Source organism: Heterocephalus glaber, unplaced genomic scaffold, assembly GCF_053883595.1.
Source record: "Heterocephalus glaber isolate CG9 unplaced genomic scaffold, H.glaber_assembly_v1.0 deba00000347, whole genome shotgun sequence".
Taxonomy (NCBI): domain Eukaryota; kingdom Metazoa; phylum Chordata; class Mammalia; order Rodentia; family Bathyergidae; genus Heterocephalus; species Heterocephalus glaber.
Genome location: NW_028258143.1, coordinates 53,442,768 through 53,465,743, shown reverse-complemented (window position 1 = coordinate 53,465,743; position 22,976 = coordinate 53,442,768). Strand labels below are relative to the sequence as shown.

At 45.2% G+C, this 22,976-nt stretch overlaps 1 long non-coding RNA gene across 2 annotated transcripts; it reads left to right on the top strand.

Moving 5' to 3' along the window:
* The first annotated feature begins 684 nt into the window (after positions 1-684).
* On the top strand, positions 685-22,144 carry LOC147829964 (uncharacterized). 2 transcript variants are annotated; one of them, XR_015447115.1, is made up of 4 exons: positions 13,527-15,707; positions 17,010-17,123; positions 20,399-20,506; positions 20,840-22,144. It is a non-coding gene; the product is annotated as an uncharacterized LOC147829964 (long non-coding RNA). The 2 variants fall into 2 exon arrangements; XR_015447116.1 differs by lacking the exons at positions 13,527-15,707; positions 17,010-17,123 and adding an exon at positions 685-1,229.
* Positions 22,145-22,976: the final 832 nt, after the last annotated feature.

Genomic DNA, 22,976 nt, shown 5'->3' with positions numbered 1-22,976 from the left:
CAGTACCACAAGTGCTGTTCATCATGTTGATTTGCTGTTGATTCTTACCAACTTCTGAGAGCATAACCTAAATTCCAAGCTTGGGAGACCCACACTTGTTCCTGCTCTGGTAATGTTCCCAGCTGTGGACTTCGGCATTTCCTTCTAAGACATTAGAAGTAGATCTGTATCGGGAGCCGACCATTCACTCATTCATTTGTCACAATTTTTTGAGCACCTGCTATGAACGAAACAACTGTTCTAGGGCCTGAGAACACATCCGTGAAGCAAATAAATAACAATTCCTTACGTTCTAGGGAGGAAAACAGTAAATCAATACATAGAGCAGGCGAGAAGTGCTGTGGTGAAGACCTAAGAGCGGCAGGGGGCTGCGGGGCAAGGCGCCAGGCACTGCGCTCTGTATGGGTTTTTCGCAGACCTCACTCACAGTGACTCAAAGGCGAGCAATGCGGCTCTCTAGAAAAGTGCCTGGAGCAGAGGGGACACCCAGTATAAAGTCCCCGACTAGCAGCGAACACACGCGGTCGGTTTCCAGGAAGAGAGGAGGCGGGGTGGCTGGGTGGGAGGGAGAGAGAGGGAGAGGGGCGGAACTAAAGTACTGAAGTTAGAAGGGTTTCGAGGGAGCCAGATCAAGTCAGCAAGGGCATTGCAAGGTCATTGGCTTTTACTCTGTGATGGGGGCCCTTGGAGGTTTGAGCAGTAACATGATCTGACTTTCTTCCCTCCTCTCCTCCCCCTCCTGTCCTCTTCCTCCTTCCTCCCTCCCCCTCTCACCCCACCCCCCATACACACTGCCAATCAAACCCAGGACCAGTCCACCACTGAGCTACATCCTCAGCTCTTTTTATTCTTTAACTTTGAGACAGGATTTCCCTAAATTGCCCAGGCTGGCCTTGAATTTGTGGTGCTCCTGCCTCATCTTCTAGGATTACAGGTATGTTCCACCACCTGTAGTTCAATTTACTTTCTTTTTTTCCCTGGCACTGGGTATTGAACCTAGGGCCTTTCACACTGAACTACATCCCAAGCCCTTTTTAATTTTTCTCCCCTTTAGCTAAGTCACTAAATTGCCCAGGCTGGGACTGAATTTGCAGTCCTCCTGCCTCAGCCTACCAGAGTGCTGGGATTACAGGTGTGCTCTACCACTCCTAGTCTGAGGATTCTAATCAGGATAAATCTTGGAATTCATTCTTGGAATGCTGAGCAGAACGGAGCATCTCCATGAGGAGGTATGTGGCTAGGCTGGCAGGTTTCTGGCAGTCATACTATGCCCATGAGGAGAGCTAGCCTGAGGTTGGAGCCAATGCTGCAATTGGTAGGGCAGAGTGGCAGAAAGAAACTGATTGTGAGGACAGTGCTGAGCCACTGGATCTACACCCAAAGGCTGAGCTACTGCTGCACTTTCAGTTGCATGAACCAATGAGTCCTTGCTGCTATTTATTTTCTGTTCCTTGCATCCAAAAGCGTGCTTACTGCTTCTGTGACTTGGACTCTTGAGAAGCCTGTCAGATGCATTGCTTGCCTAAAGCAACTTCTGAGACTTTATTAGAGCAGTTTTAGGTTCACAGCAAAATCAAGAGGGAAGTAGAGATTTCCCTTGCACCTTCCCCCAACATGCTCAGCCTCTTCCACTATCAAGTTCCTCACCAGAGCGGGATCTTTGTTAAAAAATAAACGTGCACTGACACAACATTAGCACCGAGCACCGATGTCCAAGGTTCCCTGGAGGCTCCCTCTTGGCGGTGTATGTTCTAGGACTTTGGGCAAACACAAATGTGGGATGACATATATCCATTATTAGAGTCTGTTGCAGAGGATCTGTGCTCCACCTTATCATCCCTCCTTCTCAACCACTGATCTTTCTACTGCCTCTAGTTTTTCCATCTCTAGAGTGTTTTGCAGTTGGAATCATATAACATGTAGACTTTTCAGATTGGCTTCTTTCCCTTATTAACATATATTTAGTGTTCCTCCACGTCTTTTCATGGCCTGGTAGCTCATGTTTTCTTAGTGCCGAATAATATTCATTGTTTGGATGCACCACAGTTTGCTTAATCCCTTATCTACTGAAGAACATCTTGGTTGCACCCAAGATTTGGCAACTTCATGAGTAAGACTGCTATAAAGGTTTTAGGCCCATTATTAAATTGAGTTGTTTGCTCTCTCTCTCTCTCTCTCTCTTTTTTCTTGGCAGTACCAGAGATTGAACCCAGGACCTTGACCTTGATCCACATCCCTTTTCATTTTGAGACAGGGTCTCAATGAGTTGCTAAATTGCCCAGGCTGGGCTTGAACTTGTGATATCCCCCCCACCCCCACCCCGCCTCAGCCTCACAGAGTGCTAGGATTACAGGCTTGTGCCACCACACCCAGTATTCTTTTTTTTTTCCATCCCAGTATTCTTATTGTTGAATTTTAAAGAGTTCTTTGTATATTTTGGATAACAGTCCTTTATCAGATGTGTATTTGCAAATGTTTTCTCCAAATCAGTTCCTTATTTTCTCCTTCTCTTTACAGTCTTTTAGAGAGCAAATGTTTTAAAATTTAATGAAGTCCTTTATCAGTTGTTTTCTTCGTGAATTATGCCTGTGATGTTGTGTCTAAAAGCCATCGTCACACCCAAAGCCATCTAGGTTTTCTCCTCTGTTATTTTTCAGTTTTATAATTTTGCATTTTACATTTAGATCTGTGATCCAAATTTTGAGAGGAGAGTAAAAGATCTGGGTCTAGATGCTTTTTTATTTTATGTAGATGTCCAGTTGTTTCAGACACATCTGCAGAAACTATTCATGGTTCCTCCAGCGCTAGTCCATAGACCTCAGAAACAGTTTTCCCAAAACATTCTTTCTCATGGATTTGGTCTCTTGGCAAATTGCAAACTCCACCATGTCAGAGCAGGGTCAGATCTACTCAGCATGGTAGAAAGCCTGAAATTACTAGCCTAGCATCCTGTGATGGATGGGAGTTTATTACCTGTGTTCTAGAAAGCTGAGAGCAGACCTTAAGGAACTTACCCGAGGTGGGAAAAGTCCCCTATTTCAAACCTTCGATTAGTCTGTCTGACTCATTATAATATACGATCACATAGAACTGAGTAGAGCTTTTCAGGAGGAGACTATCTGCTTCACCAATTGGCAATATATTAGTACCGATAAAAGAGTTCTACTTTACAGTTCCAATAACTTCCAGACCTCTTCACTCAAGATGATGATGAAGCCGACAAGGATCAATTCATTATGGCCAGAGTTGTAAGGGTGATTTGTAACACAGCTTGTCCGATTATTTACAGTGGAAAGAGTTTCTCACACTTAAGAAGCTGTAGAGTCTTGGGCTGGGGATTTAGCTTAGTGGTTTTGCTGCCTGCTGCGCAAGCACAAGGACCCGAGTTCAATTCCCGATACCAAAAAAAAAATTATTTTGGATGCATATCGAGGCCATACTCTTAAGTGAAATAAATAGGACACATGTGTAAATACCAAATAGTTTCTCTAGTGTGAGAAACTGATAGTGTAAACAAGGGTTAAAATGGTTAAAATGAATAATTGATAATTTGAAATAGGAAAAAAGGTCCAAAGAGGTAGGGGTGGTGGGAGGGGAAGGGGAAAGGAAAAGAGAGAAAGGAAAAACTATGAGAAAATTTAAAAAAATGGAAATGATGTTTATGTAAATAGGGAAGGGTGGAGGAGGTGAAGGGCACACAGGTAATGGGGAAAAAATAAGAACCAAGATACATCATGTACAGGTACAAACACCCAATGATAAATGTAAGTGAATTGTATACGTAAAATGTACCAATAAAAGAACTAAAAAAAGAAGAAAAAAAAGAACCGTAGGCTCTTGAGTTGGGTTTTTTTTTTTTTTTTGGTACCGGGGATCAAACTTGGGTCCTTGCGCTTGCGCAGCAGGCGGCGAAACCACTGAGCTAAATCCCCGGCCCCCTGTAGACTCTTGAGTATGTCTGTTTGACAGATATTTCATTCCAATTTACACGTGAGACTAGGAGATCACTTGACCAAAGCAGTCATAATGCAGATTCTTTCTACTGAGACTGAGATGGTGCTGTATAAAAAGGTGATGATGCAGGTGATGTTTGTTTTAACATTTTTAGAATAAGAAGGCCCTCAGTTCAATTCCCAGTACCAAAAGAAAATTTTTTTAGAATATCTTTAATATAAAAGCAAAAAATTTAGAGATTCTTTTGAAGAATTCATGGGCCTTGAGAATAGGATTAAAGGCTCCAGTTTGAAAAACTGCAGTAGGAGGAGGGCTTTGTTTGAAGACTGGGGCTGTAGATAGACACGGGATGCTCTAAAGCAAGTTCTCTCAGGAAACCAAGCTGCAGATTAGAAGGCAGATTGGTGAGTGTAGGAAAGCAGTCAGCCTTCTCAGGAATCGGCCCTAGACGGGGCAGCTAGTGGTCCTGTCTGCATTTACTGTTTGCCACATAAACATTTCTGTTTAAGGTTCTACTGGAGCACAGAGCACCTCTTTCTTGGATTATGACACAGAAGCCTGGCTAAATTATCACTCACTTCCTGTGAAGTCTCCCTGCCAAGGAACCATCTCTAGATAAATAAGAGTTGTGCTTTCACCTTCCAAGGAGAGTTGGACAAATCATTGCAACTCCACAGCCACACTCTTTCCATCTAGCACATTTTAGTTTCTGATCTTTTAAAGTCTATTTATTTATTTACTTACTTGTTGGAGTTCAGGCTGGCCTTGAACTCACCCAGGCTGGCCTTGAACTCACAGCAATCCTCCTGCCTCAGCCTCTCCAGTCCTGGGATTACAGGTGTGTGCCATCACGCCCAGTTTAGTTTCTGCCCTTGAACTAAAATTACAAGGGACCCTTGTACAATATGGGCGATGGTGAAAACAGCTTGCTTACTCTTACCCAGTTTTGTCTATGGCAATCTGCTCATCACTCATTCCCCTCAGATCTTTCATACCTTCAGCCTCAGCTGAGTCCTTTTTAGGAATCAGGACACACCTGAACCCAGGCCCTGTAAGGGAGGTAAAGGACGGGTGGTTGGCCATCGTCCTCGGAACAGGGCTCCCTGAGGTCCCAGGCCCACTGCCAGGCCAGGCACTCCCCTCCCTCGGTCCCATGCACCCGGAGGATGAGCAGGTACTCAGCAAGCACTGTAAGGGGCTACACTGAGGGGCTGGGGAGGAGCTGGTGATCAAATGCTGCCCATGGCCTGGGGGAGGGGGGTGCCGCCTGAGCACAGCGGCGTCTCACGGTGCTCGGAGGCAGCCCAGCCCCAGCCTGGCTTTGGTCCCACCTGGCTCCTGGGCCCACAGGGACACCGGCCAACCTAGTCCTAGCACCAGCTCTACTGAGGTTGGAGGTGGGAAGTCCTGAGAAACGGGCCCCGTAAGAAGCCTTCTATGATTTACAACCAGAGGGATCCCCTTCCCTTTGTTTTTCAATTGCCATACTCTTTTTCCTGGACCCATCTTCAAACACAAATGACTTTCTGGTGTCCGTTATGGTTGCTGATGAGCATTTCTTACTACCTTACCAGGAAATAAGGTGGGAGGGACATCAGGGCATGTCCAATCGGCTTGGCTTTTCCCATAAGGTTCTGTGTACACTGTAGGCACTGAATGCTTGTAAAGTGAATAATAAACTAGAAGTATTGTACACATGTTACACAAATTACGGAAGACTGGACCCTTCCCTAGTTTCTCTCCAGAAGCTGCCCCTAAGGAGGGCTTCCTGGACCTTCTGACCTTCCATTCATCTGCACCCACAAGGGCATAGTGCAGGCATGAGGAGCCACCAGGTCCTCAGGCCAGCAGAAAGCCAGAGTCCCTCTGATCAGCCAGTGCCTAGGGCTTAACCAGTTAAACACCATGAACATCAGCCCTGCATGGAAGACAGGCAGCACTCCAGTGACGGTCACGGAAGAGACCCTGGATACAAATGCATGTTAGAGCAGCTGTGTGTGGCTCCCATGCCATGTGTGTTGAGGGAGTGAGAGAAGTTGGGGAAGCCAGGTATTATCAGAAGCTGAAAACCAGGGACAGCCATTCCACCTTTCATGAATTGCCTGGGTAACACTGAGCAAAAGTGCAGCAGCTGGAGTCAAGGGCCTTGGGTCCTAGTTCCAGTCACTTCATCTCATCACAGCTCATTCATCCACACAATGAATGGAGTCTGCTGTAGACCCATGGCTGCTCAGTGGATATAGAAAGTCATGAACCTGTCCTTGAGAGAGGACAGGCCAAAGGGAAAATGTTTGGAAGAAAGCTTTCATTTTCTTGCTGTGCCTTGATGGGTTATATTGGTTCTAGACCAAGGCCTGGACTTGAGCATCTTGTAAGATGTGGAAAAGAAACAAGGGGATTTAACTTTAACCTGATATCGCAATGCTTAATGTGCCTAGTGGTCTGAGGTATTTTTGCTTGAGATAGGAAATGTTTCTTAGCTGTTTAAATCACAATTAAACTACGCTTTTTCTTTGTAAACATAACTATTGTTTTGTCTTCTAATAGGGTTCATAACACGTTGCCAGCAGGTTATATCCAAGTTTGGTGTAGTTTAGTTTATTACCATTGATTTTCTGATTTGTCACTTGTTGATCGTGTTTTTCTGTGCAAACAGAATTTTGTAATAGAAGAAAAGGAAATAAGTAACTGTCAGTAAATCATCCAAAAGCAGAAGTTGAGCTCCTTTGACACGCGTTTTCAAGCACTGGGGCCGCAGTCTCTGGTCTTGGCAGCTCTAGACTGGGGCAGACTGAGGCTGGGGTGAGCGAAGCAGGAAGTGAGGTCAGGGAAGCCCTGAGCGAGCACAGGAGTAGCCTGGGAGGTGGTAAGGGGGCTGCATCTTAAGCACAGCCTCCACCAAGTAGTGGCGATCACCACTCGGAGACCCGGTTAACCCATGAGACAGAAACGAGTTATGGACTCTCTGATTTCTCAGACATGTGTTGTAGTTCAGGAATCTTGAAAGCTCCATGTGGGAACTTTCTCTAAGCGATTCTGTTCACAGTCAAACCCCTGGCCTGTTGACCAATAAGGTCATTTTCTACATTTGAGAGACATTTGGAATTTGAGTCTTAAAAATAAATATATTGTACTATGCTGGAATCTGGAACAGGGCTTTACGATTTTCACAATGTGCACTTAAACATGAGCTGTTACCATCAGTTACATGTCAAATTTATCCAGTTCATAATTCCCAGCCTCTTTTCGTTCCAGATAAAAGTCATAAATATAATACCAAGTGGAAAATAAAGGCTGATGGGTGAGTAGTAGGACAGCTGATTGTTTTTCTGGCAAAGAAAAATTTCATAACTTTCATACACTACTTAATTTTCTTTTAATTTTAAAATAAGTGCTTTTTTTTTCTGGCTGCCCAAGCCCAGGATCTTTCGAAGTCTAGCCAACCTCCCTACAGCTGAACTACAGCCCAGCCCTTTCTTTTATACACTGCTGAAGTAAAGCTGAGACTTGCTGGTGGCTATGAATTATCCCCTACACGCATTTGGTTTGTGTTTTCAATTTTTCTTTTTTCTTTTTTTCTTTTGGAACTGGGGATCGAAATTGGGTCCTTCTGCTTGTGAGGCAGGCAGTGGAACCACTTAGCCAAATCCCTGACCCAAAATGTACATTTTGATCCTTATTATTATTTTTTCTTTCTTTTTTTTTTGGTACCGGGGATCGGACTCGGGTCCTTGTGCTTGCGAGGCAGGCGGTTGTGTTTTCAATTTTGATAAGACAGCATGGGTTACTGTGTCTTCAGAGAAGGAGTAGTACCTGGAGAGTAACATCAACAAATAGCATTTAACAAGGGGACTTTTGTCATATAAAAGGATTTAAGGGGTGGTATTTTAACACATTCAGCCTCAGCAAAAGTAAGGTTTATAATTGCTTTTGTTATTAAAATGCAAGTGTTCAAAATGTGTCCGATTAGCTTCATGACAAGACACCTCCTCCCCAGTTCTACTCATACCAGAATAAACTCATGCTCCCCTCCCCTCCCCCTCCCCCTCCCCTCCCCTCCCCCTCCCCCTTCCCTCCCCCCCCTTCCCCTCATCTCCCCTTCCCCTTCCCTTCCCCTCCTCTCCCCTCCCCTCCCCTTTTGGCAGTACTAGAGATTGAACCCAGGACATTTACACTGAGCTAAATCCCCAGTCCTTTTTAATCTTTTGTCTTTGTTTTGGTTTTGGTTTTTTGAGACAGGGTCTCACTATATAGTTTGTCCTGGCCTTGAACTGTGCAGTTTAGGCTGGCCTTGAACTCACAGTGATCTTCCTGCCTCAGGCTACCAAGTGCTGGGATTACAGGCATGTGCCACCACACCTACTTTTATTATTATTTTTTTTTTATCTTGAGATAGAGTCTCACTGAATTGTCCAAGTCAGGCTTGGATTTGAGATCTCTGCCTCAGCCTCCCAAAGTGCTGGCATTACAAGCATGTGCCTCTATGCCTGGCCATTTTTACCTTAATTTGATGTGTTAAGAAAGACTTTACATGTGAGTACTGAATTATAACTAAAGGGCAGCACAAATGTCTCCTCCAGCTCTGTAACCAATGTCACCATCTCAGTAAGGGGACTTTAACTCTACCTTATTTAAAACTGTGACACTGCCCCAGCCCCCACACTCTGTTCTTTTTTTCCATAGCACAGATCACCTACCAATCTACAAATTTATTTATTACTTTCATTTTTTATTATCTTTCTCTTTCCATTAGAAAGGAGCCTCCATGAAGGCAGGACTGCCGTGTTGTTCACTTAATATATTTTGTAGTGCCAAAACAGCGGCTGGTTGCAGCAGGTGCACAGTAAATAATTGTTGAATGGCTGAATGGACATCTATATGCTTGCACTTTTGAATCCTCTTCTGTTTCGTAGAATACTACCACCCTCAGCTGGGTGTGGTGGTGCACTCCCATAATCCCAGCACTGGAGGCTGAGGCAAGAGGGTCACTGTGCATTGAAGCCAGCCTGGACTGTGTAGTGAGTTCAAGGCCAGCCTGAACTACATAGAGAGACACCACCCACTCGCCCCCCAGAAAGAATACTACAAACCTCTCAGAACCCTAAGGTGCATTTCTTAAAGGTAAAACCCCTGTGGATGTAAGTGACCAAAGTATAGTTATAGTACAGATAAAGTGCTGATGATGAATCACAAATGTTTGGAATTCTAGTCACTCTTCAAGTGTTGTTATTATCATCATCATCATCATTATTATTTTGTGTGTGTAGTACTGGGGATTGAACCCGGGGCCTTCACACTGAGCTACATCCCCAGCCATTTTCTTAGTTTTTATTTTAAGATAGGATCTCGCTAAGTCGCTAAGTTGCCCAGGCTGGGGTTTCCACTCGTGATCTCCCTGCCTCAGCTTCCCAGAGTGCTGAGATTACAGGCCTGTTCCACATCTCACTTCTTTAAGCATGTTTTAGAAGATGCAAAGAGCCACCTTTCACCATTGTATAGGATGTAGAGTCAGAGCTCTCTGTTTCTGGAAAGTGGAGTGAACGCGTTATCTGAGAAGCATTCACTTGTGGGCATGTGGTCTCAGCTGTCTGTGAGGCTCAGGCGCCAAGGAGAACGTGTGCATTGTTCCCAACAAAGTTGCCACCTGTCGTGGACAGTCTTGACGGCAGTGTTTCCCTTAGGGTTCACAAGTCTTACTAGCAAGAGGATCCACCTAAGTTTGGCAAAGGAACTGCTCTAATTTGAGGGTTTTTCTTCCTCTTAGTCCAAGGAAGATCATTAAAAGTGCTTGCATCTACTTGCTCAGACCAGTAGCTGATTCCTTTGACCTGATGAGCATAGATTTTTTTGTTTTTTTGAAACAGGGTCTTGCTAAGTAGTTCAGGGTGGCCTTGAACTCACTACATTGAAGCAGGACTTAGAGAAAAACAAGTTCTCAGCCTTGGGCAGTCACCCACATCATCCCCCTCACCCCCTCATAGTTAGAACTCCTTGTTCTGGTACAGATAAAATTGGCAACTTTGTCCTGTGAACAAAGTTTACTCATCTTACTCTCACAAGATTCACAAGGCTCTGTCTTCTTTCCAGGCTAAATTACAAAACCATCTGCCTTTGTCCTGTTCCTATAAACTTGCTTGCTACATCACTAGAAAGACCAACCCCTTGAGCAAATGTATAAAAACTGAAACTTTTCTTTGTTTGATGCTCTTCCTTTAGACATTAGTTCATTGAGCCTGTGTTCACCTAAAATAACATCCTGCTGTTTCCCAATGGTCTCTTTTGTCTCTTAAATCCCACAACAATGTAGCCCAGGCTGGCCTCGAACTCACAGCAGTCCTCCTGCCTCAGCCTCCTGAGTGCTGAGATTACAAGTGTGTGCCACTGCATCCAAAGATATATATATATATATATATATATTTATTTATTTATTTATTTGGTACCAGGGATTGAACTTGGGTCCTTGTGCTTGTGCAGCAGGCGGCAAAACCACTGAGCTAAATCCCGGCCCCCAAAGATTTTTAAAAGCAATCCTTTGTGCAAGGGAGCTGAGCTGAGTATTTTCAGAGCATCTCTGTATCTGAGCATTCTTGTTTAGGTGACAGGGGAACTGGCTGTCTTCTGCTTCCTGTCAATGATTGAGTCACGAGAGACATCTCTTGTCCTTTGACTAAACCCTGAGTCTATGCTGGACACTTCCCCTGTGGTTCCTAATCATAGCCCCAGACCCTTCCTAGCCTGTTCTTGTGTCCTTATCCCAGTGCGTACAGTCACCCTCTCTCTTACTCCGGTCACTCCACCTCTACCCCACCTGTACATCAATGCCAGATTAACCATAGCTTTGCCTTAGAAGGCCCATCTGAAGGGATTTGCTCTGTAACAGCTCATAGAACTGAACCAAACTGCTCCCTGCAGAGCACCATGTAAGCCCTCCACGAAATGGTTTCCTGTGGCTGAAATGGCCTTGGCTCCTTCCTGACAGAGTGAACACTGTGCTTCAGTCTCATCTCCGTTCTTTCCCCTTCTATTTTCTCCTGTGCCCTTCCCTGGCTTTTATCCTGATACTCATCTCTATACCTTTATTTATGCTGTTTCTTAACCACCCACCCATCCATTCATGAAAAAGATACTGAACTTCTTCCAGGTAATGGGCAGTGTTTGGGGTCCTGGAGATATGAACTTGGCAATTTGGATTACATCCTGCCCCTTCTCCCTCAATCCAACCAATCCAAGTCATACTCTGCCTTCAGGGACCAATTCAGCCCTTACCTTCCCAAAGGTTGCCTCAGTCTGGAAAGCAGATGAGTGTACTAGTGAATAGTGAAGACTTAGACTTAGGAATTAAATACAGCTGGGTTGGAATTTGCTTTTTTTTTTTTTTTTTTTGAGACAGGCTGGCTTCAAACTTGAGACAATCCTCCTGCCTCAGCCTCCCAAGTCCTGGTATTACAGGTGTGTGCCACGATGCCCAGCTAGGTTGGAATTTGCTCTGCCACAAAGAAGCTGTGGAACATTGGGCAAGTTGTTTAATCTTCCTAAGCCTCTTATGTGTAAAATGGAGACCATAGGTACCTCAGGGTTATATTGTAAGAATAGAGATAATGACCAATAGTGATGTTGCTACCGTCTTTTCCTCCTCTGAAAACATATTTGCAGGATAAATGATAAAAGTAAATAAATAATTTTATTTATAAATAAGTATGATGATGCCTGGTCACTTAGGAATGAGTGAATATTGTTTGTGATTTTTTTTTTTTTGGTACTGGGGATCGAACTTGGGACCTGTGCTTGCGAGGCAGGATTTGTGATGTTTTTATGCATCTCATGAAACGCCTTCCTTGCTCCACAGTACTTAACACATGCACGGGGAATGAACGCAGTCTCATTGTCTCTCCTCCTGCATCTCCAGTTCCTCAGGGACTTGGCTCCCGGCTGTCCATCTTGTCCTCTCTCCTAGTAAAGACAAACCCTCCCAAAGACTGAAAGCCATTGAGATAGAAGCAGAGATGCATTTGTCGGATCTGAGGCTAATGGGAGAGGGAAAGTCTTACAAACTGCAGGGTGCTAGAATTCCCAGCTAGTGTTAAGCAGAACCCATGGCTTCAATTGGTCTGTCAAAGATGGAATTAAAAGTAAATTTGAAGTTTCACAACATGGTTCTCTCTATTACGGGTGCTACTGCGCATTAAAATTGTGTGGGCTCACTGGGATGGGTAGTGATTCATTCACTGCGAATGGCTTAGGGAAATGGGGTGGCGAGAATTAGGGTCATCTATCCTGCCTGGGGCAGGGGGCGGGGCGTGTTTTCCTGTCTTGACATCTTGCCAACTGGAGCTGGAGGGAAATGTTTCTCCGAACTCATTGAACAGCCTACTCACAAATCATAGAGATAGCTGGATTCAATGAGAAGAGACATAATTTTTATGTATTTTAATTAAGATTTGCTCCACCCACTCACAGTTGTGCAGAGCACCCATTAGGGCCCCTTGAAACTATACCACATCTCTAGGTAGAAGCTCACTTCAGCAAATGCCATGAAAACTGGTTTCCTGTTGTGAGCCTACTTATATATCCCTGGTAACATTTTGGAATATTCCAAGAAAAATATCATGTGGCCAATACTACCAGATCCTACATATTTAGCCATCAGTAGATAACTAAGATACTGTCTAACTAGGTATAATATTTACATGTGGTATCTGTTTTGTAATAAATAGGTTATGTGGGTTTCAAATCAGTTTTATATTTTCGCAAAAGCTTTCATATTTCTCATCTGGTTCTTATGATAAGCCTGAGTCCAGGGAAGAGCACATCATGATCATCATTTTATAGTGAAGAAAGAGAGAGGTTAGATGACTTGCCCAACATTGCAAAGCCTTTAAGTCTTACCGGTAGTACAAGGATCCCAGTAGCAGCCCAGTGTGGTGACGCACACCTGTGATCCCTTGGAAGGCCACGAGTTTGAGGCCAGTCTGGGCTGCATATGAGTTCAAAGCCAGCCTGAACTACATAGTGAGACCATGTCTCAAAAAAAAAAAAAGAATCCCACTGGCCATTATTATCGGGATGACTATTATATTGACTCCTTGACGTAATTCTCTGATTTCCTCTCTGCTGAGCTGTATAAAAAGACTGCAGGACCACGTGTGTCCTGAGCTGCTTCAGTCTACACTGAGCTAGAGCAGAGTCCTCGGCTTTCAATGGAGTGGATAGGGTTGGAGGCCTGGTCCGGCCCTCCTGGCCCATTTCATAGTTTTCCTCAGGCCAGGCTTGGGTGGGATGGTTAGAACTGGAGCCTTTTTGCATTTCATGTTTTTCTGGTTTCTAAAAATGAGAGTGGCAAGCAACCCCTGCAGCAGGAGTATTTGTTCCAGGAAGGGTGCTTCCTGCCAGCTCCTCCAGTGGGAGGCTCTGCCTGTGGGGCATTCCTACTCCCAACCGCAGGGTGCGATCACGCCAGCCAGTTTTCAAGCCATATCACAGTCAGTGTTTCAGGCATGTGTGGGTCTGAATATTAGATCAGAGTGCAAATGTATTTCATTAACACAAATTCTTAAAGTTGGGAGGTACACACATTTGCCCCTGGGGATCTGTGGCCTTGGCTTGGTGCAGGAGGGAGTGGCGGTGACCACATGGGGACCCCACACATGCTGGGTTAGTGGTGGGGCACAGCAGGATGGCTCATTATCAGACGTCACTCACTTGGGGTCTTTGCTTGAATTTCTGAGAGAGAAAGAGAGACAGGCAGACACAGACACAGACAACCAAAATTCCAGGTAACGGAGCTTCTTTAAGTTGGGGGCACCAAGGTTGCATGGGAGGATTTTCATTGCACAAGAAAATGTAAAAGCCCCTTGCTCCTCTGTAGCTGGACCTCCCATATTGCATGCCTGCCTTAATCATGGTTGTTCTGAGGGCAAGGGCCTGGGTTTCTGATGCTCATGAATCAGAGGATGGGGCCACGGGAAACCCAGAGCTACTCAGCTACACTATCTGAGAAGGCAGAGCTGTTCTACCCTCTTGTTGGTCTGCTCCTGTCTTAGGTACCGCAGATTCCTAAAGCGGCAGGGGAAGGCCTGTCTTTGAAAGTCTCTGGTAGGCTGAAAGAACATGCTTTCCCACATAAGCCCCCGGGACATCTGGGGAGAGAGACAGACAGAAAGAGGGGTGGAGGCAGGGAGACCTTCCCTGCTTAGAACAAGCCAAGAGCGCAACAGGAACACAAACGTGCCAGACGAAGACAGGCAGATGGCCAAGAAGCTCTGAGCAGAAGCTCAGAGGAGGGGCAGGCCCCTCTCCTTGCAGGCCACTGGCCTAGAAACTTCGAAGCGGCCCACCAGTTGCCTAAGCAACCAGGGGTGTCTAAATCCCAGAGGGGGTGGTGTGTCTGAGCACTGGGCTCCAAGTGGGGCCTTGCTTATTCCTTTCTAACTGTGCCGAGAGCAGTTGGGACTATGGGGCTTTGGAGCCGGACAGTCTCAGTCAGTCTCTCTCTCTTCCTGCCAACAGTCTCTGTCCTCGGTGTGAACAGGAATGGACTGCATCACGTACACGAGCAGCTGCATGCCTCTCAAGCTCCTCTGCATGTGAAAGCATTTCTGTTGTTGTATCCCACTCCTTGCCTCATAGCTGTGACTTATTTTAAAAGTGTCCTTTGCTGGCTGGACAAAGGGCGTCACAGGGACCTCAGTCTCCTCCCTAGGGTCTCCCAATCTCAATTCCTGAGCCTCCAGAGCTTGTGTTTTCCCCTCTCCCATCCCAAGGTGAAAGAAGCTGAGTATCATGACACTTAAAGTATGGCATCCCCCACATCTGAGGAGGGTCGGGCCCTGGGAGAAGGAGGTGGCCTTCTGTTCACCAGCTGCAACGGGTCCATATGTGGAGCAGGTAGGGAGAGCCCCGAACACTGCTTCTGCTGCCTTGGCACCTCCTCTCTTTTCAGCCTTCTTCCTTTCTCACCCTGACTGTGTTCCTAAGGCCTCCTGACTGGATTTCCTGGCTCCCAGAAACCTCTGCTGTGAGAACAGGCAGAGGAATCTCCTGGGGTGTACTTGGAAGGAAGGGAGTGAGCTGGGGGTTGGATAACTTCCATGAGCAGAATCTACATGAGTGGTTCTTAGCCAGGCTACACAATAGAGTCATCTGGGAGCTGTTAAAAAAAAAATCGCACCACCCAGGCTTGGGCCCAGAGATTCAGCTCAACAGGCCTGAACAAAGGTTTTTTGTTTTTGTTTGAAAACAACTTTTTGATAAAGGTATTTGTAAAAACAAGTCCCAGGTGACTCCAAGATGAGAATCACTGAGCTCAAGGGGAGTGGCCTGGGCTCCATAGAGGCCCCTGTGGGCCACATAATGAGGCCTGGGCCTTGCTGGTCAGCAGGAAGCCGCTCATTGCGGGCCACCAGGCAGCTGTGCCCATCAGTGGCGCTGGCTCTCTTCATCCGCCAGATGTGCCCTTAAGCTGCTCTCTACTTGAAGGAAGAGGTCAGGGATGACAAGAACCCAGCACGGTGGCACCGTTACAGGAAGGGAGCATTGGGGAAGTCAGCCGAGGAGAAACAGGTTTCAGGGCCCTGGGGAAGCGGGGCTGGCTGACTTCTTTCTGCACATCTAAAACAAAACCCAGAGGAGGGGTGGGGCAGAGACAAGAGGAGAGAAGAACAAGAAGTGAAACAGCAGACAGAATTGCAAACGAAAACAAGAGGCTCCAGAAAGATGAAAAACCCGCACACACCTGTCTCTGAAGGTCTTAGAAGGTTGGGCTTTTGACTAAATTACAGGTGGCCTTCCCTGGAAATTTTCCCCAATCTCTGGATAGCTATAGCTCAAGCAGCTGCTTTGGGACTGTTATTTCAGTGTCCCAGAGGAAAGATATTTTGGGGTTTAGTCCTTGCCAGAAATAAGAAGCCAAGGGAAAAGGAGAAACATTACAGAATTTCCAAAAATATTTTGATAGCAATGCAAAACTTCGCAGAAGCTTAAAGAAAAATTAGAGTACACTCTTATTTTAAGGAAGCCTAGTGGGCTGGCTCTGTATTTTGTTTGTAGGTAAATATGTTTCCCATATGGTTTGATCTGTGGAAGGGCCTATCAGTTCACAGATATACATGTGAGTGTGTGTATATACTGTACTGGCATGTATGTAGGTACTTGTATATATGTGTGCCTTTATTTGTAATATGTATTTTTAGGGTTATGATTTGTATACATGGAACAGGTAAGTAGTATTTAAGTTTCAAAATAATATTGAACCAAAAAATAAAAAAGATTAGGGTGCTAGAGGTGTAGTTTAATGGTAGAGTACTTGCTTAGCATGCTCAAGGCCTTAGTTTCAAATATATATAGTTTTTCCAATTTTGGAAAATGATGGAGATAACATCACGTAAGACTGATAGGAAAGTTAAACAGGGCCAGCTCCAATTGTGATTTAAAGTTGGACTATACATCTTAGGAATGTGACCTTGCCCAGCTGTGGTCTTTGGGGCAGCACTGGCTTATTACCTTACTCAGGGTCCTATTAAAGCCTGCTGTTCTCCAGTTCTTCCCTCCACTGATACCCATGTCTCTTGAATTGCTAAGGGAAAAAATCTCTTCTTTCTAATGTGAACCAGTCTTAGTGGTTAAAGGACTTTGCTCCTCTCCCAGCATCCTGGCAATAAGACTATTTTATGAGTTCTCATATTCAATTAGTATAGCTATAACTTGTTGTTCCATAATATTTTATTTGTTATAATGCACTCATTTTCTCTACTAACACCCAAGGGCAGGATTGCACAGGGTGCGATTTTATAAATAAATAAAATAAAATAATGTTAATTGTGCCCTGGAGGTTGGCAGATGTGGATTTAAGAATGATTGCACTACAAGGCTATTCCTCGGGCTTGTGCATTAACGATATCTGCCCAACCTTCAACCTGTCCAGGCAGCCAAATCTGTAGACTCAGTTTTGGGTCAAAGTGACTGAAAATCACAAAGCTTTGCTTATCTCAGCAAAGAAGCTTTTCATACAATGTGGGACCAACTAATAAACGTTTCTATGGTGGAAAATTAAAATACAGGACCTGAAGAAATGAGATTTTCCTCATCATCAAAGTGTGGGAGCCCTTTGAAGGATGGGCAATGGCTGCTGAGAAGAATTCAGACTGGAGCTGTGGTCTAGATGCAGCAACTGAGTAAATAATTGTTCTATAAGATGTGGGGGAGGGCCGGGGATCTGGCTCAGTGGTTTCACCACCTGCCTTGCAAGCGGAAGGACCTGAGTTCAATCCCCGGTACCAAAAAAAAAATAAGAAACTAAGATATGGGGGAAAAAACTCAGCCCCTGGCTCTTTGTTAAGCATTCATTGTGATAAGGAAAAGAAATTATATATTAAAAAAGAAAGGATATTTTCATGCACATAATTGTAACTGCAGGACTTTGCTTTGTATTCTGTATTTCTAGAATTGACATTAGTAACGTACCCTCCTCAAAGCGAAGTTTTAAGTTCACTTCACAACTAAATTTAAGATTGAGCTTAATTTAGAAAGTGAAGGTGAATGCTAATTGATAATGGTAATTAAAAATTTACAGTGCTTCAGAGTTTATTAAAAAAAAAAAGCATTTGTATGCTTGCTCACTTAATTTTCACAACCTAGAGAGGTATATCAGGCTGGTTTTATGTCTCTACTTTATGGGTGGAGAACCAGGCTACAAAAAATTAAGGTTCTTGCCCCAAGTTATAAAACTGGTATGTGAAGAAATTAAACCTGACACCAAACTTGTACTCTTGTTTGACCACTAATTGATTAGTTGGTAAGGACTGTAAAAGCCAATGAATTATGCATAGGGGTCTGAGATCATACAGTTTCTTATTAAAGTTTTAGATTTTGTTATGGTCCTGTAAGGGAAATCTCAGATGGGAGCAAACTCGAGCTTCCTGGTCTCTCTCCCCTCAAAGCACCAGCACCGCTGGCTCAGGCCACTGTGCCGCCTGGTCCTAGTAATGAACGAGCTTGGGAAAGATTCCTTCCTCTTAGCTTAGTCCAGCCCACTGTGACAACATTGGACCCTTTCAAAATTGGCTCATCCTAGTAAACTGAGAAAGAAATTACAAAAGTGGGTAAATGGATTAACTTATGCAATACAGATTTTCAAATTCTTATGAATCCTACTGGGCTGTAGTCACTGGGGCTGTCAGGATATACCACACCAGTGCCTGCCTTGCTTTTAATTCTGTCAGTGGCAACAGAGGGAATGGGATACCAAGGTACTCAGATACATAGGCTGGGGCAGATTTCCGGTGTTCCCTATTCACATATTCAGTCCTCTCTCTTGTTCTTCCCAGTGTGAGCTCTTTGTGACCAAGGGCTGCCATTCCTCTGGCTCTTCAGACCTGTTGGTCCCAGGATGGGTGCCATTTTGTTTTGGGTTTTAGTTTTTGGGTTTTGGTTTTGTGGTAAGAGAGCAATAAGATGGAAAGGTGCTGGGCTGGAGGATGGGCCCAAGGTAAATGTCCAGACCCATGTGTGACACTGGCAAGTCATTGCTTTTCTGGCCTCAGTTTCCTCATCTGGGAATACATGGATTAAGCTGGACCTGCACATACTTTCCCCCTCTGCCCTGAGCCTTTCTCTATAGTCAGAGATCCCCAGTGACCAGAACCTAGGCAGCCCAGGCTAAGGAGGGGAGGAAGGTGCCATCTTCAACAGGGGCATGTGAGTACAACAAAGGCTGAGTGTGGACCTGGGGCCCAGAAATGCACATTCTCCAAAGACCTAGGGGGCTGAGAACACTCCTTTAGGGCCCACTGATGCAAACACCAGGGACAAACGAGATTAATAACTTCAAGGAACACAGACCTGTAGAGAAGATGCGAAACTACCAAAAGGGCTGACAGATGACACCAGATGGGATCTTTTCTGTTAAGATGTAAACTTCCAGGCCGGGGATTTAGCTCAGTGGTTTCGCTGCCTGCTGCGCAGGCTCAAGGACCTGAGTTCGATCCCCTGTACCAAAAAAAAAAAAAGATGTAAACTTCCCAGGGTGGGATTTTTGTTGTTTAATGATGGATCCCACACATAAGCACTTGATGCGAGCTTGTTGAATGATGAATGAACACTTTAAACTTGTGATAAGATAAACGAGCAATGTGAGATTAATTTACCTAAAACTGCATTCACCCTAAAATTATACCTGGGTCGTAGTAGTATATTTAAATCACTAGCCAAGCTCCTATGTGTGGACATCAAATGGCTTGACCTTAACTTCTTTTTGTGTTTTTTGAGACAGGGCCTGACTATGCAGTTTAGGCTGGCCTTGAACTTGTGGCAGTCCTCCTGCTTCAGCCTCCCAAGTGCTGGCATTAACCTTAACTTCTACAGTATTCACTCACCCTAGTTTGAGCCGGCCTGTGGGGTGGTTACTGGTACTCTACCCATTAACAGTTAATCAATATCCTCAGATCCTCATTCTTTAATACAATTCAGTCATTGAGTTGTAATGGGCACTTAATATATGATAATACAATCAGATGGCAGCTTAGACTGTATGGAACTAAGCAAGCATTAACATGTGGGTGGATGTGTAAATAAGTAAAAACAGCATTAAACTGAGAAGAAAAGGAGAAAAAGTGGAGAAAGTTGCCAAGTCTCCAAGGGTGCCTCTCTGTGATAATTGGGAATGTGCTCAGGTCCGTTCACAAATACTCTGCCTGTGTTCTACTTTGAAAACAGACTATGGAAATCAATTTCATCACCATCACTCTACATATAAAAACTGCAGTCAGGAGGTTTTGAACACAAGAAAAGCCTGATACAAATATGGAACAAACCAAATGCTGTAATAGGGTTAGAAAAAAAGAAGAAAATGGGCAGCTCTTGCTTGGTCTGCACTGGGGCTGCTCCAGAGCTCAGACCTGTTGTCAGGCGCCTCCCACCTCTGATTGCTGGGCAGCCTTCTTGCTTCTAAGACAGGTTCAGGTTTCCCCCTCTCTGGCTTATCTCCTCTTCAGAATCTAATTCCATAATCTGACAATTTGGCTCCTTTGCTTAATTCCTACATTAATAGCTGCTTTTCTTTTCTTTCGTTTCCCATTTCTACCACCCTCCATCTGTCTGTGCCTGTGTCTTAAGAAACATGTCCCCTGGCGTGCCTGTGCTGTTGGGACATGCACGAGGACAGATGGACAAGTTGGAGAACCCTGGGGACCCTTCCCAAGGGGCTTGTAGGGCTACATAACTTGGGTTTAGATGTCATCTTTGTCCTCTAAGCAGTTTGCAACCAAGCAAACTGATGAGAGAGGCAAATATTGGATAGGTAAGTAAATCATATGCCTAGGACAATACAAGTCATGAGGAAGATATTTAAAATGCATAGTGTATAGGAAATTGGGTTAGTTGTTTTTAGTAGAGACAGTGAAAAAGGTCTAGGAGACATAATGGATTTATGATTTGTTTGTTCCTTATCCAGGGATAATCAAATAAATGTGCTATGTTGGACACTGTGACGGGAAGAAGATGGAAGAGAGAGGATGTGAGCATGTATATTTGAAGACGAGGGAAAGAGTGGCTGTGGCAGGTAAAGCATGATGACTTTGGCTGGGAAGGAGGTGGACACAAGTGGGATGGGCTGGAGGCATGGGGTGGGATGTCAACATTTCCAACCTGGTTTTGCCTGGTCACTCATGCCTTGAGGTAAAAATAAGTCACATGAACTGAAAAAGACAAAAACACAAACAGAAACGCATTTTCCTAGCCAGTATTTGGCATAGTAGCATTTTCAGAATCTTACACAATCTGTTCCCACTCCAGTACCGTATTTTGTTAGCAGTTAGCAGGGCAAGAGCTCTTAACCTTTAAGGATCACATCCTCTTTTGAGAACCTGATGAAACTTACAGAACCTCTTTCCAGAAAAATCAACTCGTACACTGAGTGAGTCATGTGCAGTTTTCCGGAGTACACAGACTCTTCACCTATGGTTGGATTCCCAGGGGACCATGGTTCCTAAGGTAAGGATTCCTAGTGGAGGGTTGTGGAGCTCACCTATCCCAGCCCTTGGGAAGCTGAGGCAGGAGGATTGCTGCGAGTTCGAGGCCAACCTGGGCTACATAGTGAGTTCAAGTCCAGTCTGAATTGCGTAGTGAGAACTTGTTGCAAAATGACCAAAGTGTGTGGGGGGGAAGAATTCCTGATGCAAGCAGTCCCTAAAGTACAGAAACTATTGGTGTCGAGAGCCATCTAGCATGTTCACAGAGCCAGGAACTCTGGGAGTTTTAGAAGCAGAAGCCATGTTTTCTCTGGAGTTCCTAGCTCTGCTGTGGGCTGATCTGGAAGGCTGTAAGGGCCAGCTTTAGTGCTAAAGCAGTGGGTGTTGCGTTATGCACCTGCATTTACCCCCCCCCCCCCACACTTGGCCGGAGTGAGTGATGTACTTCTGCGGGGAACTCATATTTTTAAAATTTCCACTGGCGACTCCGCTGCCTGTGACGTGTCCCCCAGTGCCTCAGGATGTCATTTTCGGGCGTCCCCTCCGCCCTTGGCACAGACTCCCACAGGCCCCCGACGAACTCGGATGGATCTTCGCCCTGGCCAGGAGCCCAGCCTAAGAGCCAGCCCGGACAGCGCTGCCCCTCCCCTCCAAGCGACAGCATTGTGAAGACTGGAGAGCAAAACGGGTCGCCCACAAGGAAACTCCAGAAAGCGGGCAGTCAGAAGTGCTGCAGGGAGCACTTCCGGCACAGCCTCTGCGGGCGGTCAGAGGTGCGGGCGGTCAGAGGTGCGGCCTGGGGTCGCCGGCGGACTGTTCCCATGCTTGTGAGTGTCGGGTTGTAGGAGTGGAGCAGCTTCTAGGAGTAGTGACTGGGTTGGTATGACAGCCAGGGCTCTCACCTTTGAACCTCAAGTGAGTCCCTCCCTGAGGACCAAGCTGGGAGACCCAAGAAACACACTGGGCACCGCCCCTCTCTTGGCCGCTCCCACTTGAATCAAGGCCACCAAGACCCTTTTCTCACCTGGAAAGGGCAATCAGGCAGATCTGAAGATGGCCGTGCTGCTAGAGGAAAGTCTGCACGCCGCAGACTCAGCAGCACCACCCGCTTCACAGACCTCTGTACCTCCCAGGAAGTCTCTTACCGCCAACAGTTTCTCACCTCCTCTGTCTGGGTATCGGGTCAGTCTCTTCAGAAATAAACCGTGAATGGTGTTTGTGACAGAGAAGTATTCTAGGGAATGTGTGGGGAGAGCACCGTCCTGGTTCCCTTGATTCACTATACAAAATCAAACTGCTTATATCTGTTAGGAGGGCCATGATCAGAGATGGAAGACATGTTGGTGAGAATGTGGAGGAAAGGGAACCCTTGCACGCTGTTGGTGGACTGTAGATTAATGGAGCCCTATGGAAAACAGTACTGAGGATCCTTAGAAAATTAAAAATAGAGCTAAGCATAGTGGCACATGCCCATAATCCCAGCAGTCTGGGTGGCTCAGGCAGGAGGGTCACAAGGTCAAGCTTATCCTGGGCAATTTATCAACTTAGTGAGACCCCCATCTCACAATAAAAAATAAAAAGAAGCGTTGAGATGTAGCTAATTACAAAGCCCCTGGGATCCATCCCCAGTACTGCAAAGAAACAAAAAAAATACCACGTTGCTTCTTTGGGCCATTTTTCTGCTGCAATAATAGAATACTACAGGCTGGATAATTTATAAACAATAAAGGGGTTATTTGGCTTACAGTTCTGGAGGCTGAGAATTTTGAGAGAATGGCATCAGCACCTGGAGAAGTGATAACCATTTTCTTGTGTGTGAGGCAGTATGTAGTTTGGGCTGGTCTTGAACTCCTGGCAGTTCTCCTGCCTCAGCCTCCTGAATGCTGGGATTATAGCTGTGTGCCATCATACCCAGCTTATGTCATATCATAGCAGAAGAATAAACAAGGCCTCAAAGACATAGAGAAAATTAGGCTAAACTCATCCTTTGGGTCAGAAACCCACTTTTGCAATAATAAATCTACTCCCACAATAATGGCATTAATTCTAATCACCTCTTAA